General features: G+C 43.9%; 1 long non-coding RNA gene across 1 annotated transcript; it reads right to left on the bottom strand.

The window, feature by feature from the left end:
- Positions 1–2446: 2446 nt before the first annotated feature.
- Positions 2447–15456, bottom strand: LOC134318582 (uncharacterized). Its single transcript, XR_010013393.1, has 3 exons — positions 15373–15456; positions 3819–3881; positions 2447–3498 (listed from the first exon to the last, which is right to left on the bottom strand). It is a non-coding gene; the product is annotated as an uncharacterized LOC134318582 (long non-coding RNA).
- Positions 15457–18085: the final 2629 nt, after the last annotated feature.

The following is an 18085-nucleotide window of genomic DNA, read 5'->3' as shown; positions in this document are numbered from 1 at the left end:
CACTGTCGCCGCACAGCAAGAAGGTCCTGGGTTCGATCCCCAGGTGGGCTTGTCCGGTGCAGAGTTTGCATGTTCTCCCTGTGTCCGTGTGGGTTTCCAAAGACATGCAAGTGAGGTGAATTGGTGACACTAAACTGTCCATGACTGTGTTTGATATAACCTTGTGAACTGATGAATCTTGTGTAATGAGTAACTACCGTTCCTGTCATGAATGTAACCAAAGTGTAAAACATGACGTTAAAATCCTAATAAACAGGCCGCTCAGGTGGCGCAGCGGTAAAAAGAAACGCGCTGCAACCAGGGCTGGATTCTGAGAAGCGTCGTATCGAATCCAGCCTTGCTTTACCGGTTCGAAGCTGAGTGGCTATATGAGCAACGATTGGCCGGTTGCTCATGTCGGGGGTGGGACAAAGAACCGGATGTGGGTCTCTCTCTGTCAGAATGCGGTTGCGTTCTCTGCCGGCTGATTGGAGGCGCTTACACAGAGATGGGAGGGGGTGCACTTAGGGTGTGTCTCTCCGCATGCAACGCTAGGTGGCGCCAAACTCGTCAATGTGTGGGTGGCAAAGATGCATCTGGCTGCTGCTCGTGTTTCGGAGGGGATACGGGTTAGCTTCAATCACCTCCGTCAGGGCAGGGTTCGGCATAGACAGAGAGGAAGCACGATGCTAATTGAACAATTGGATGCGCTAAAAAGGGGAGAAAAAGGGGTAAAAATTAAAAAAAAAAAAAAAAAAAAAAAAAAAAAAAAATCCTAATAAACAAACAAACAAACACTGCTGATCTCTGGTGTCAGGATGGAAAATAATCATCTCTCCTTTAGACTGGTACATGGCTACAAATGCAGAGAGTGATTCCATGAGAGATTTCAGCCACTGCTCACTAGTCATATGGTATAGATCCCTTGCAAATGTTTAACCACAATGCCATGGACAATCCGCCCAGACCCCCTAACTCCACCAAGGATTTATGGCACCTGTGTCACACGAGTTTGGAAGCAACAATGGACTCCAGCATTCTTGGTAAGTATGAAGCAAGCTACAGAATCGAAGCGCCCTGTATCGAAGAGTCGTCAGTGAGTCGGTTCCACGAGGAAACACGTACCAGTTTCGGATCTGGTGATGCTTGTGCGCCACATTCAAGTAGAAAATGTCTTAGGCTGAAAGACGGCCACAAACCAGCAGGTAAGAAACTACAAATGAAACAATATTCATGACTCACTATTCTTTTTTGTAACATAGCGGTTGTATGTAAATGAGTTTATTACTTAAAACTGTTTATAAATTTGAACAGCGACAATCTGCCGGTGTTTGGGGTCTGTGTTGATCCTGATCTGGACAACGTTGAATTCTCTGATGAGCTACTGAAGATGTGGAATAAGAACAGTTTTACTGCAAAGGAGGACGAAACTGTCGCAGTTGTGCCGAACGTCGGACCAAATGACGCCTTAGTCAAACCAAGAGACACTGAATTAAGGCCCAATCAAGAACATGAACAAGAACATCAGGCGGGCCTGTGTATCTGTTCTAACAAGGCAGAGGAGTTGATAGCTTTGATGAAATGGATGTCTCAGGAGATGACAAGAATCTCTATCAAACAACGGAGACAAGCTGCTATAAATCACATATGTGACTATATTCTTCAGAAACAAGCTGAAGACATTAAAGCAGTGCTTAAAGAACAAGTTACTCATCTGAAATTACTTAAAGTAATGTAAGAATTGTACAAGGAACAAGTGGTGCACTGTAAAAATGTCATAGATCTGATGTTGAATTGTTGAATTGAAACAGATTTTTACAGTTAAAACTATCATCACGGATCCCCGTTGCGGGACTGTCTTCTTCTAGATAATTATTATCTGTATTGATAAATTGCTCGTTGTTGTTGTTGTTGTTTAAGGTGGTTTAAGTGTTGTTGTCCGAGTGTTAAATAAATATACTCATCAGTACAAACTCAAACGTTTACACGTTAGTGCTATTTTAAATAAGTAGCTCTGTCGCCTCACAGCAAGAAGGTCCTGGGTTCAATTCCCAGGCGGGGCGGTCCGGGTCCTTTCTGTGTGGAGTTTGCATGTTCTCCCTGTGTCTTTGTGGGTTTCCTCTGGAAGCTCCGGTTTCCTCCCACAGTACAAAAACATGCAGTCAGGTTAGTTGGAGACACTGAATTTCCCTGTAGGTGAATGGGTGTGTGTGTGTGGCCCCGTCCAGGGTGTTACTGTGTGCCTTGCACTTATTGAAAAGCTGGGATAGGATCCAGCACCCCCCTCCCCGTGACCCTGATTGGATAAGCGGTTAAAACAGTGAGTGAGTGGGTAAAACCCCAATTTTGTGTTGTAGCAAAAATCTAAACGGCCTAAACAAAAATGGCATCTAAAAGGTTTTGAGAGTCAGACAATGAGCCACGTGTTGGAGATATATATAAAGCTTTAAAATTTTTATTTTATTTATCTTAATTACACTTGTAAACAGAGGACCGCTATCTTTCCTGTTTCTTATTCTGCTTCGATCGCCTATGCAGCTCCAGTTGCATTATGGGATACATTAGCGGACCGAAAGTGTGCATCGCTTGCATACTCAAACATGGCTGCCCAATAAGTAGGTCATCCGGGTACTTCTCGCGTACCTCTTTGTGTATACTATGTATTCGGACATACTAACCGCTCTCGCGTACTCATTTCGCGTACTATTGAGTATGGAAGTATGCGATTCCGGACGCAGCTTAACTTTATCTGCACATGGTCTAAGAGGCGCACACAGTAATTGTATTTCATTTATTGTTGTATTTGCTGTCATTGTGCATTTTTATGGACAGTGATGTACATCATAAGCATCTTTATTTGATTTACATTCGGTTGTGCTCACGTGTTTGAGAAAGCTTATTAATCTACGCTAATTTAAGAGATGTAAAAAGACTCAAATGCGTGTGGACTTTATAAGTATTTCACAGTGTTTGCTGAAGTGAGACTTCTGTACGAAGCAATAAGCTGAATAAGAATAAAGAATAATGAAGAATAAAGGGCCACGGAGGAGCTGTACACATGTATGAGTGTCTGTACATATACATATTAGACCTATACATTAAAAAGCATGATATATACAGAGGTCACAGTAAACAGTGCATTTATGAATTTTAGACAATATAAGCTACTGCAGTTTTTTTGTGCAATACTTTTTACTTGTACTTTTTTAGTGTCTTAGTTTATTCTATTTTTATACTTATCTTAGTCTATTATTTTATTCATGTCACACACACCGAGGCCTGGGTAACAGTATTTCATTCTATCATGTACATGGTTGAATGACAATAAAGCTGAGTCTGCATCTGCAAGTTGAAGAGTGGAGGTTTTTGGTGGTGTGAAGGAGATGAGCAACACTTTCATGAGTTCACAGTATTTGTACTAAGATCTAAATGTTTCCTAACAGCAGAACTGTAGGAGTGATGATACCAGGATGGAGAAGAAGATGATCAGTGTGTAAGAACAGTTCCTTCCTGCAGCATCTGTACACACAAAACAAACACAATAATAATAAACATTTTAATCATCATTCTGTTTAACACATTTTACTTTACCAGCAGACCTTGTTCATGATCAGCATTTGTTGTGATTTGAACACGTTTCTGCTGGTTTTGTTGGTCACTGATCAGCATTTTGAACACAAAACCAGAACTAGTATCAGTATTCGTTGGTTAAAAAAAAATCTTAAACCAGCAATCGACTGATCCTGCTAATGCTGGTGTGTTTTTTTTTTTTTTTTACAGCAGGGGAATCTCAGAGGTCCTGGTACTTTTATGAACTCAAATCGTATTTGTATCCTCACCTGCTATACTGTAGCTTTTATAAATGTTCTCTTCAGCTGTTACTTCAGGAGGAACCGGTGTTTCTGTAAGGAAAAAATGAAAATGAAGCTCATTCTGTAGATCAAGAACATCAGGATCACAGATAATATAACAGTGTTTCCACATCTCACATCTGCCCTGCATTCCAGTACTGATTTTGTAACATCGCCTCACTATTTCCTATTTAAAAAATCACTAATTTATAGACAGTCGCTTGAACTCAAGAAAGTCACCAGCAGTATCAGATGATGACCAGCTAATGTCAGAGCTTTACATACACCTGTAAGGTTCATGTATTTAATGGTACGATGTATTTACACTGATCAGCCATAACATTAAAACCACCTCCTTGTTTCTACACTCACTGTCCATTTTATCAGCTCCACTTACTATATAGAAGCACTTTGTAGTTCCACAATTACTGACTGTAGTCCATCTGTTTCTCTACATCCTTTGTTAGCCCCCTTTCATGCTGTTCTTCAATGGTCAGGACCCCCACAGGACCACCACAGAGCAGGTATTATTTAGGTGGTGGATCATTCTGAGCACTGCAGTAACACTGACATGGTGGTGGTGTTGTGTTAGTGTGTGTTGTGCTGGTATGAGTGGGTCAGACACCTCACTGTCACTGCTGGACTGAGAATAGTCCACCAACCAAAAACATCCAGCCAACAGCGCCCCGTGGGCAGTGTCCTGTGACCACTGATGAAGGTCTAGAAGATGACCGACTCAAACAGCAGCAATATGTAGCGCCCCAATCCCCCTAAGGTGAAAGCTTAGACCTATGTCAAGGAAATAAGGATGGGGCCCTGGGTCCTGTGAACAATGTAAAGTTCTTACTTAGTCTTAGTGTTTTCTAGATGATTTTACTAGACAACCAACAGTACACAATAAGTGAAATAAACCAACAAATACACTTAAATAACACACTATTTACACGCTTTATTGTATACTTTTTAACTTAAATCAAAGTATTTATAAATTATAATTATTTATCCTCTCAGGAATAGTTTTAGCTACAAAATTGAAGTTCTAAATAATTTCAATAACCTTTTTAGGGTTTATTCAATAACACAAATGCAATCTTATAAAATAGTTATAAAACAAAGCACATATGAAACAAACTTATGTAACCCTGTTACTTTAAATGAACAAATAAATTAAATATATATTTCCTTAGAAAGAAACTGAAACCCTCAACAGTTATTACTTCAATAAGTCAAATAAAATATAGTTCCCCTTTAGGTACTATATAACAAGCATGCATGCATCATACTAATGCCGGCAATACCCAAATAAAGTTCTTAACCCGTTGCAGGCCTGTTCCGTCGCTCGAGTGCGTTGGGGCCTTAAAACAATAAAGCACTGGCCGCTTCACTCCTTGGAGCAAACAAAAAAGAAATAAAAGAATGCCACAATTCCTTACCCCGTCTCAGGTGAATGAAAGGGTTTCTTTACTCACACCGGATTGGCCAACCTGTAGAACGATGCTCGGAGGAACGAACTTCCAAGGACGAAAGTCCCACTATCAGGCGTTGGTGAAAACAGGTGTGTAACGGTCCTCACGCGGCCGTAACATCAGTCCCTCGGTCTCAGGTACAAAGAACCGGATACTGACGAAAATCTAACTGTTATAGCCGTCTTCAATCGGCTGTACTGATACACACTAGCTTACGAATTGAAAAGCTAGGATACTTTAAGACATTTATACAGTGGAAACACGCTGCACTGCTTAAAAGTTATCGGACTGACAACATACGGCAGATACAACCCAGCACTGTCATTAGGTAATCTAGCTGACAACCTAGGACTGGAGTTTCACTTTTAATTTATTCAGAAAATCTCGGAATAATCATAACTTTACCCTCTCATTCCCGTTCTCCCTTCACACACACATCCACACACTCCCGCGCGCACACCTTCTCCTCCCCAACACCCGCCTCCTCACTCTCATCCAATCACAAAAAGGCTCTATCCGGCTGAACACTAACCCGTCCAATCAAGTGAGAAAGCAAAGGTGATTGACATAAAAAGGTAATATACAGGGGTTGGACAAAATAACTGAAACACCTGGTTTTAGACCACAATAATTTATTAGTATGGTGTAGGGCCTCCTTTTGCGGCCAATACAGCGTCAATTCGTCTTGGAAATGACATATACAAGTCCTGCACAGTGGTCAGAGGGATTTTAAGCCATTCTTCTTGCAGGATAGTGGCCAGGTCACTACGTGATGCTGGTGGAGGAAAACGTTTCCTGACTCGCTTCTCCAAAACACCCCAAAGTGGCTCAATAATATTTAGATCTGGTGACTGTGCAGGCCATGGGAGATGTTCAACTTCACTTTCATGTTCATCAAACCAATCTTTCACCAGTCTTGCTGTGTGTATTGGTGCATTGTCATCCTGATACACGGCACCGCCATTGGATGCACATGGTCCTCCAGAATGGTTCGGTAGTCCTTGGCAGTGACGCGCCCATCTAGCACAAGTATTGGGCCAAGGGAATGCCATGATATGGCAGCCCAAACCATCACTGATCCACCCCCATGCTTCACTCTGGGCATGCAACAGTCTGGGTGGTACGCTTCTTTGGGGCTTCTCCACACCGTAACTCTCCCGGATGTGGGGAAAACAGTAAAGGTGGACTCATCAGAGAACAATACATGTTTCACATTGTCCACAGCCCAAGATTTGCGCTCCTTGCACCATTGAAACCGACGTTTGGCATTGGCACAGATGACCAAAGGTTTGGCTATAGCAGCCCGGCTGTGTATATTGACCCTGTGGAGCTCCCGACGGACAGTTCTGGTGGAAACAGGAGAGTCGAGGTGCACATTTAATTCTGCCGTGATTTGGGCAGCCGTGGTTTTATGTTTTTTGGATACAATCCGGGTTAGCACCCGAACATCCCTTTCAGACAGCTTCCTCTTGCGTCCACAGTTAATCCTGTTGGATGTGGTTTGTCCTTCTTGGTGGTATGCTGACATTACCCTGGATACCGTGGCTCTTGATACATCACAAAGACTTGCTGTCTTGGTCACAGATGCGCCAGCAAGACGTGCACCAACAATTTGTCCTCTTTTGAACTCTGGTATGTCACCCATAATGTTGTGTGCATTGCAATATTTTGAGCAAAACTGTGCTCTTACCCTGCTAATTGAACCTTCACACTCTGCTCTTACTGGTGCAATGTGCAATTAATGAAGATTGGCCACCAGACTGGTCCAATTTAGCCATGAAACCTCCCACACTAAAATGACAGGTGTTTCAGTTATTTTGTCCAACCCCTGTAGGTTGTAATGAACACATGGAAAGTTATGCTCTTCAATCTAACTTTACACAATAATTCAAAGATTTAAAACTTTATCAAAACCAAATTGACCAAAACTGTGTTAGGTTTTTTGGAACATAACATCATTATTAAACATAATTTCAATATGGGAAGTTTTACGGCACTTTCCAAGTTTTACGACATGCATGCCGCATGGCCGCCGCATGGTCTATTGTTCAAAATGGCCGCTGCCATGATAGGGGGTGGGCGGAGCCTGGGCCTCTTTAGCACATTTCATTGGCTCCAACAGCAGCAGCGGGGGAGGAGCCTAGACTAGTTTAAAAGGACGGCGCAAACAGAAGCTGGCACTCTTGCTTTTGTGGTTATGTGTCTAGACTGCAGGAGAAAGGAGCGCTGATCGGCTTAGCTCTGGCATATATTCACAGATCATTTTTACACTTAATAAAGTGTTTTGTAGAGTACTTTCTGGATTCCATGACTGCTTTCTTCAAGGTCTTGCGACAAAAAGATTCGTCCTAACAGATGGTAGCAGAGGACGGTTCATAGAAACCTGAAGTAGCAGCAAATTAATTCAGCTGACTGAGCTAAAGACCGAAATTCCGAGGACCTTTTGTACTCAGTACAAGGCGCGCCTACAAGGTAAACAGACGTTCTCTGTATATATTAGATGCATTTATTATTTAGCGTATTGAGTGTGAAAGTGAATCTCGGAATCCGTAAGTGTCTGATTAAATTACTAAAGTATCATTAGATAGTTTAAAGCTGTGAATATATGCCGAAGCTAAAAATGTATGTTTCCTGATGGCTGAGGTTGAACCAGACCGGTCTAATAAATGGTAAAAGGCGCCATTGTTATTGGAGTGAAAGGGAAGTCTGTCTGTTATGGGAGCGGGACTTGACCAATTCGATTGTAACAAACCTTAAAAGAATCTGTCTGTTATGGTAGCGGGATTTGATTAAGAAGCTTGTTCTAAATTCTAACGAATTTGTCTGTTATGGAAGCGGAATTCGTAATTCGTGTGGGAAATCTTGAAAGAATCTGTCGGTGCTGGGAACGGGATTCGATCAATAAGATTGTCCTATATACGGGCTTGTCTGTTTGGGCAACGGAGCGCCGTTTAATCTTGAAAGAATCTTTTGGTTCTGGGAACGGGATTCGATCTATAAGATTATGCTAAATTCGGGCTCGTCTGTTTTGGCAACGGGGCTCGAGTAATTTGTTTATTCTAAATTCTAAATTCGGTTCGATAAATGGTACATCAGGAGTTTGTTTGTCAGTGTTTGTGTGTGTATTTGTATGTAACCTTTTGTTTGTCCGCCATCTTGCACACGTGTGCTTTTCTGTCTATCCGCCATTTTTTTTCTTGACAACGCAGTGTGCTTTTCTGTCTATCCGCCATTTTTTTTCTTGAGAACGCAGTGTGGTTTCCTGTCTATCCGCCATTTTGGTTCTGGCAGCGCAGCGGGGTATCCTTTGTCCGCCGGCGCCATTTTAGCTCTGGCAGCGCAGGATATCCTTTGTCCGCCGGCGCCATTTTAGCTCTATGTGCGGGGAGCGCAGTGAGTTCTTTTGTCCGTCGGCGCCATTTTGGCTCTGTGCGCAGCTTGCCGTATCTCTTGTCCATCGGCTATCTTTGTCTTTGTACGCCTGGATTGGGTAAGTGCTGCAGTTAATTTTATAATCAAATTTATTTTTATAATCTTAAGATAACTGTGAGTTAAGACAAGTATTTGTTATGGTACCTTATTAAGTGTGTTTTAATGTGGGTAGCGTCATACATCAGTGCATGATGACGTACGCCACATACACGAAGCCAGTGTTCAGTGTTGCCGCTCTGATTACACTGGCTACTGTAACAGAGTAGTTTTTAAAGCACATCACACAGACTGTAATTTTACTTTTATTTGAGTATGTTTTGTATTAGTAATTGCTACATTTTAAATAACATCTGTTACTGAGCAATATAAAAACGGTAAAGAAATCGCGGCTGGGGAACTGCTGCAGCGAATTTTACGACGGGGAGTCGATTCATTTGTCTCGGTTCCTTTTAAAGAGCCGTTTATTCGCATAACGACTCCCGGAAGAGTCGATTCCTTTGTTTCGGTTAGAAGAGCCGGTTCATAGATTCGAATCATTTTGCGACACATCGCTAGTGGTTATACAGTTTGAAAAAGTTTTATGTCATTTGAAATGACGCATTACACATCCCTAACTGTTTTAATTGTTGCATCGACATGTTTCTTCTATTGCATTTGAGTTAAGGACAACGTTTCTTCTATTGCATTTGAATTAAATACTACTGTTGTGAGGTTTGTATCCACTCCTGTTTGCATTACACAGAGGAGACCCCCTACTGTTTACTCGGTGAGTACATTTTAAAATGAGTTACTTTCTACTTTTTACTTGAGTAGATTTTTAGAGTAGTAACTTTACTTGTAATTAAGTAAAGATTCATTAAAGTAATGGTACTTCTACTTGAATACAATTTTTTGGTACTCTTTCCACCTCTGATTAGGACATATGGTAATATATTAGATTATATATTGTCAAAGCTTATGTTTATTTGAGAGTGATGTCGTGTTTTTCTCTGTATACAAATGCTGAATACTAGTAAAAGGTAAAAGCTATTATACTACTGTTTCTAAAATATTGTGTAGTTGCGAAGGGTGAGATTTCGTAGACGGTTGCAAGGTTCAAAGGTTTGCAAGTGAGGCTTTTCAATGTTGTTGTTTTTGGCAGTTTTTCTGAGATTTGTGTTGTTCGTGTCAATGTCGGAATTGTGTCGTGTCGACCGAAACTAGGAATCATATCGTGATATAAATTTTAGCTATATCGTCCAACCCTAGTGTGGGGGTTGTGGAGTTAGGAAAAACGTGGCTACGTGATCCAAAAGTTTAAAGACTTCCATTGCAAATGTTGATGATAAACTTTAGAAATACTGTATGTGGTCCCTTTTTTGCAGTAAGTAGCGAATTGGAGGAATCCCACCAGGAAGCCCTGGACGACCCTCAAGAGGCGGAGCTAAAGTGACGTCACGAGTGACTAACATCATCTGCGACTCCCCACCTCTGAGTAAGACCAATTCCTCCTCAGGTGAATAACTTGGTGTGTGTTGCCTTTTAGCTTGAAACTTTATACAGTCCATCACACTTGTGTTTGACTTTAACTGCCCTGTTAACAATAAATAACATTAGTGTAACCTAAAATGGGAGATCTAACAGCAGGACAATTGCAGCAGGTAGTTATTAATAGGATTAAAGACACCACTCCAACAAAAGGTAGAGACAAGGAAGGGGAGAAATATAAAAAATTATTTCGTAGTTGGGTAACTAGGGGATTGTATCCAATTTCAAGTGAGCCTGTTCCTCCAGCTGCACAAAGATTAAAAATTTTGGAATACCAGCAGGGAGAAGTTGGGGTACAACAGGAGAGATTAGATCAAGGAGGGCTACTGAAGTCATTAGCATACAGGCGACAGTTGACAAAACTGCAAGACCAATTAGCTAGAACTAAGGTATGTTTACAACATATGAAAATTGTAATAAGCAAAGCAGATAGGGAAATGAACAAAGGCCTTGTGGCTCCAAACGTCGACACACCTCAACCTAAATTACCAGTCCCTGATCCACCCGTTTTGAATTCTGGTACAGTACCCCTACCTACGGCCCCTCCTCCATATGAAAATGCAAATAATATGTTGAAAGCTCTCCAGCAGATGTCGCTAAGGAATGGGGAGCATTCGGACCCTACCAAGCAGGATGTTGCTTCACCCACACATCACCGTCCGGAAGCCCAAGAGACTACGATGGTAGTGACCGGAGGGCAGTTAAGTGTACACTTGGCCATATTGGACGACTTAAACACCGAGATGGCTAACCTAAGACAGAAACACAAACAAACCATAGATAGACTGACTGATCTACAACAGTCACCAACTGGCGCAACACGACAGAGACCTGAAAATAACATGATAAGATTCCCCGAACAGGTACCTACACACTCACCTCAAGACAACCGTGGTGATTGTGGTGAGTCAGAACAAAATAGTGTATGCTCTGACCAAACCAGGTCCTCTTTTCAAGCTCTCCCAACCATATCCTCCATAACCAAGCCACCTGGACCCCCTGAACAGATAACTGTGACTGGGTATCACTTGACATCAGCTGGCCCCCACCCAATGACATACCCCCAGGTAAACCAGCAGGACTGTCACCCCACCACATTGACCGTCACACGGACTCACCCTGTAGCCATACCCACTGCAACACGTAAATCCCCTAGTACAGACTATAGGGCGCTTCCCATGACTGTTACTCCACCACCTGTGAACCCCATTGATTCGTCAATCTCGGAACACCTAGAAGACGATTATATGTTAGACAAAATGCATCGACAGCCCATCAATCACCCTGACGACGGACTCAGACTAAGAAGCGGGAAACACCTGCAACTCCCACTGATCGAAACTGCCTCCGGAGGTCAGATTTTTGTCCCATGGTCTCACCGCGATATGCAATCGTTAGTGAATAGCTTACCTCCCCTAATTAAAGGAGCCCAACCTTGGATAGAGGAGTTTGAACAGTTAACCGCAGCTGACAATTTATGTATGGGCGACCTTAGAGCCATAATGCTGAGGATGGATTACAGGGAGCCCTTTGGGCGAATAGAAACACAGCTAGGAACTACCGCATTGTCCTCTCGTACCCCTTTTTCACGCCATAGAGGAGATGTCTGGGATGCATTACGCAGCATGTACCCCACACAAAAGAACCTACAGGCGTTAGAGGGCATGACCATGAATAAGGGTGAAGAGGGAGGTGAATTCTTGAGGCGAGCTCAGAAAACCTGGAGACAGTGCACGGGAGAGCGACATGACCACAATTCAGTAAATTCATTGTTATTTAAGACGCAAGTTGTCAAAGCACTCCCAACTGCTATACAGGACAAACTAGACGATGTAGTAGGACTGTTAAATAAACCGGAGGACGAGTGGACAGCCATTGTGGTGCATTGCATCACCAAACATAATAAAAAGGAGTCAGAGCAGGTGGACGTACTACAACATATGCAACAACGCCTGATTAAGTTAGAACTGGCAGAAATGGATAACAAGAGTAAAAAGAAGCAATTGGTGGTAAGTGAGACGTTTACTAACAATAATGTACAGCCGGCCCAAACCGCAACTCCCGCCCAGCCGTTAACATCGCAGAGGCCACAGCAGTACATACAGCAATCTGCCCCTGTCCAATACCAGCACCAGTACCAGCCACAATATTGTCCCAACCCTCCTGTACAGCAATGGGCAGCCCCACATAAAAGGCGAAATGAAGGTCCACGTAGGCCACACTCTCAGTCTAGACGAGCAGATAGGGCTGGATGTTTTAACTGTGGCGAACCAAACCACCAGGCAAGATATTGTCCCTACCCCAGCCAGCCTGCGGGGACACCGCAGTCGCGGTTTACCCAGGGACATACACCACAAACATATCCCGAAATTCCAAATCAACCCTTAGTACCTGCCTACCAGCCCCAGGGCCCTGGACACTCTGGAGGCCCTTACTGATGCTGCCCAGTGTCCACCACAGGTCGTGACATATTCCCAGAACCAATTGTCACCTGTGGAGTAGGTGGTGAGCAATTTGACTTTTTGATTGACACTGGAGCTACAGCTTCGGTCATCACTGGTAAGCCCAATTGGATTCCTCCGCTTACCTCAAACACAATCACCACCGTTGGATACTCGGGAACAGCACAGACCCAATACTTCACCACCCCTATGGTTCTGGAAATTGGACAGCTAAAATTAAGCCATTCTTTCTTATACTCACCAAATTGTCCTATTTGTCTGTTGGGCAGAGATGTATTGTGCAAATTATCGGCCACTGTCTATTGTACCCCACAAGGTACAAAGTTAGTTTTACCAGGCCAGGAGCCTCCTCCAGAGGCCAGAATTTGTGTAATGCAGCCTGTTTCTGAGCCAAAGCCTCAGTCCTGCGACATCTACTGGGCTAGATTGACCGCACCCGACAAACAAGGTAACACATCCAATTTAATGTATGTATTTAACTTGTGGAAACCCTGGTTGATGGCACAAGCCTGCTTGGTTCCCCCACAAGACCCATACCATTGTACCTTGTACTACACCAGAGACCCTGATGACCTTTATGATGACTTATGGAAACAAAACATGGAAGGATTAAATAACCAATTGTGTAGTGTAGCCATTTTCTTAGGACCAGAGGGAGTAGCAGCAGCGGTGCAGCTAAACCAGGAGCAGAAAGAATACTTCAGAATGGATCCGGACATCTCGCAGGCACCACATGTCTCCTTGATGTTGGCTAAAGGTTCTGAAGCTAGATCCCTTGGTCCTATGGTATGTCTTGCACAGACCCTGACATATGCACCGACGGACGTTCCATATCTGTCACGAACTCAGGACAGTAAGTATTGGAAAATTGACTAAGTGTGTGGACAATGTACATTATGAACAGGTTTCCCTCCCACGTCACCATGGACGCGAACACACAGATCACCACCTGGCTGATCAGATGCTAAAGACTGTCCCTACTTCTTTATGGATTACCTCCAAAATAGACGTAGGGCATGTAAAACATCATGTCGCCCCTATTTCTTTGAAACCTGAGGCGGAGGTCGTATATAAAAGGCAATACCCACTCTCTGCTGAGGCGGAGACTGGCATTGCCCCCACTATACAAGGCCTATTGGATACTGGTGTCTTAGTCCCAACCCAATCAAATTGGAACACACCCATACTTCCAGTTAAAAAGCCGGACAAGGACGAATACAGGATGGTACATGACTTGAGACTGATCAATCAGGTGACTGTCACTGAAAGCATACCTGTCCCAGACCCCTACAGATCACTACAGAACTTGACCCATGAACACAAGTTCTTCACAGTTATTGACTTAGCCAACGCTTTCTTCTGCATACCAGTACCATCACATTTAGCAAACATTTTTGCTTTCACATATCGGGGACAACAATACACCTACACTAGACTACCACAAGGTTACAAGGACAGTCCCGGTATTTTTAACAAGTGTCTGAAACAAGATCTTTCCCAGCTGCTGACTGACCAATTGCTGGACACCGACACAGCACTAATTCAGTATGTAGACGACCTACTTATTGCCTGCACTGACTCACGCACCTGCCTTACAGACACCCAGACGGTCCTTTGTAGGCTAGCACAAGCAGGATATAAAGTCAACAAATCCAAATTACAGGTTTGTTGACCCGTTGTCACCTTCTTAGGTCGTTGTATTTCTCCAAAGGGACACACATTGACAATGAAAGCTGTACAAACGATCCGAGCCTTCCCTAAACCTAAAACAGTCAGCCAGATGTTATCTTTTTTAGGTCTGACGGGCTATAGTAGAAATTACATCCCAAATTACACAGGCCTAACCTCAACACTGAGGGCTGAAGTGACCAGACTGGGTCAACGTAACCTCACTGCTCTAATTGAGTGGAGTACCAGCCTGGAAGCCAGTTTTGTAGAAGTAAAACAAGCACTCGCACTTGCAGAGCATCTGCAGTCCCCTGACTACACCAAACCTTTTTATCTGGATGTCTCTGAAAAAGAGGGCATTGTAAATGCTGTTCTTTTTCAGAGAGGGGGGAGCAACGGGGAAAGACAAATTCTCCAATACCATAGCTCTAAATTGGATCCTGTAGTACAGCGACAACCACAATGTACTAAACATTTAGCAGCATTAGCCACAGCAGTGGATAAAACAGCCCACATTGTTATGTGTCATCCTTTGGTAATCAACACATCGCATGGGGTGGTAGCATTCTTGACCTCAGCTGCGTTTACACTATCTAATGCTAGGCGTTCAAAGATTAGTGACACCCTGCTTCAGCCAAGCATCTCTTTTGCACCTGCAAAAACCGTTAACATGACCAGCACACTTCCTGGTAGAGTAGACGAAGATGAGCTACACATTTGTGAATTAGTAGCTAGCAAAGCGCTAAGGGTTAGGGAGGAACTGAGCACCGAACCTCTAGGAGAAAGAGACATGGACCTGTACTGTGATGGATGCTGCTACAAGAGCAATGAGGGGTTGGTGGCCTCATATGCTGTGGTAAGTGAAAAACAGGGACAGTTTGAGACCTTAGAGGATGGAATCATACCACAACCAGCTTCCGCCCAGCTGGCAGAAATCACTGCTGTAACTAAGGCACTGAAGCTGTCAGTGTTATAATCCGCTCTTACCTTGTTACTTTCGTTTTCTATGGTTATATCTTCATTTGTATTTTCCGCTTGTGTACTTTGTTAGTTCTGTTATCCTCCGTTTATTTTTCGTTAAAGTTTATTTCGGACTTTCGCTTTTTGTTCTTGTTAGATATGTGTGTGTGTTTTTGCCTGCCCGGCTTCCTTCTCCCCCCAGCGGCTTGGAGCGGTACTGTCCCCAGAAATTGCAGTGGAAGCCAGCCAATGGATCGCTGGAGGGCGGACCTCACTCACCTGTGCCTCATTTTCCATCTAATCAGCTACCGCTTATAAACGCCGGCTTTTCCACCACGCATCGCCAGATTGTCTGCTTGTCACCGCGGTACAGTGACACCTGACTCCTGAGCTGATCTCTCTTTTTGAAGGACATTATCTTGTTGCTGTTCAAACTATTTTTCAACGTTGTTGTTTTTCTTCCCTGTTGATTCTAGCCCAGCGATCCATTCATCATCTGGCTTCCCTGTTGGTTCCTGGACTTGGCTCCTAGCTCCTGTGACCCTGGTTCATCTTCCACTACCACCCCTGCACTCCTGTTGGTTCCTGGACTTGGCTCCTAGCTCCTGTGACCCTGGTTCTTCTCCCACTGCCACTGTTTGTTCTGCCTAAGCTCTGGACAGTGTTGGACACCAACCCCTCTTGTTCCTGGACTCAGATCATAGCTCCTCTTTACCCACAGTATTGCTCCAGCCGCTTCAGTGTCCTCTGTTTGGACCTATCACCATTTCCCCTGTTTGTCTGAATCTCAATAAATATTCATTGTCAACTTGAGTTCTCGCTCCTTTTTGTGCATCCATACTTGGGTTCCCCTATGTTACGGGTTTTCTCAAACCCCCATTTCATAACAGTCAGCTGGTAAAAGGGTTAACATCTACACTGATTCAGCATATGCACACTCAGCCATACATGTAGATGGACCTCAGTGGCTCCGACGCCTAGTCACCTCACAGGGCACCCCTATTAAACACATGACTGAGTTACAGGAACTGTTAACAGCAGTACACCTACCAAAGCATGTAGCCATCATAAAGTGTAAGGGACATTCCAATTTGAAAACCAAGGTAGCCCAGGGAAACAATGCAGCCGACTTAGCGGCTAAAGCAGCTGGGGGTTATGTAAGACAGCTGGTAGTACTGACGACACTGAGTCTGCCGGAACTTACAGACTCTCATCTTAAACAGATGCAAGAGAGGGCAGGAGCATATGAAAAGAATAGTTGGTTACAGAAAGGGGCGAAAGAGGTGGACGGAATCTGGAGAAATCACGAAGGTAAGATAGTGGCACCAGGAGCGGTACTAAAACTGCTCTTAATCGAAGCCCATGGTCCCACCCATGTAGGGACAAAAACCATGCTGCACCACCTTAGGACCAATTGGTGGCATCCAAATCTAGCAGACATGGTTCAGTTGCATGTGAGAGAGTGTAGGGCGTGCCAGGATAATAATCCGAAACCAACCTACAGGTTACCTATCGGAAATTTTCCAGTACCAGACGCACCTTTTAAGGAAATTTGTATTGATTACACTGACATGGGTCCAGACAGAGTGGTGAAGGGTTATCGTTACCTACTGGTAATGATCGACAGGTACACAAGGTGGGTGGAAGCCATACCCGCCAGGCGTGAAGATGCCAAAACTGTTGTGAAATGGCTTAAGACCGAATTGATTCCAAGGTATGGTGTACCTACAACAATCAGGTCAGATATTGGGACTCACTTCAGCAACAAGCAACTACAAGAAGTGGAAAAAGCCCTGGGAATAACCCATAAATTTGGCTCAGTGTATCATCCGAGTTCGCAGGGTATTGTAGAAAGAGCCAATCAAACAATCAAGACCAAATTGGCCAAAGCCTGTTATAAATCCAAGATGACTTGGGTTGAAGCATTACCATTAGTGCTCATGTCCATGAGGAGCTCCCCTAGGGGGGACTCTCATTACTCACCTCACCAGCTGCTGACTGGTCGACCCATGTCAGGTCCGCCACGAGATAGAGCAGTAGGCAAAATGTTAGATTTGTGGGATGAAGAGTTGGACAATTACATGGAAGCTTTAACTAAGTTTGTTGCCAGTATCTCTCCCCAGAAACTGAAAGAAGGAGAGGAACGAGTACCATTGGTGTCTGAGGTGGAACCAGGACAGTGGGTCAGGATCAAGGTGCACAAAAGGAAGTGGGATCAGCCGAGGTGGACCGGACCTTGGGAAGTGACTGAAGCCACTTCACATGCAGTCAGAGTAAGAGGCAAGAAAGGTAACAACTGGTATCATCTGAGCCACTGCGTCCGTGCTGAACCTCCGACCAGAACCCTCGCAAGGACTGGACAAGATCTGCAGGCACCCATCCTTGAGGGTGATTCCTAATTCGGCTTAAGGCGGGTCAGCCTAGCAAGAAAAAAAGGGGAAATTTTTCAGAAGGATGGTGTAAGGAAACCATTATCCTGGATAGTGATGGGAAGTATACGGGCAGCCAGCTGAATGCACGAAAATTCAGTAGGGCGGATTTAGTATGGTTGTGTGGAGATATGAGGATCCGGCGAAGGTTGTATGGGAATTGGTCTGGGGAGTGTGCGTTGGTCTTTCTGATTATGCCTTTCAGAATCTACAAGCAGCACGGAGTGGAGGATGCTGCGGACGTCCTGACCAATCACCACAGCCATCGAAGAGACACCCGAGAGGTCAAACCTGGCGGATCCTTCGACAAG

This window comes from Trichomycterus rosablanca, chromosome 1, assembly GCF_030014385.1.
Source record: "Trichomycterus rosablanca isolate fTriRos1 chromosome 1, fTriRos1.hap1, whole genome shotgun sequence".
NCBI classification, from domain to species: domain Eukaryota; kingdom Metazoa; phylum Chordata; class Actinopteri; order Siluriformes; family Trichomycteridae; genus Trichomycterus; species Trichomycterus rosablanca.
The sequence above is the reverse complement of the archived record's forward strand: the minus strand, read 5'-3'. Positions and strand labels throughout refer to the sequence as shown.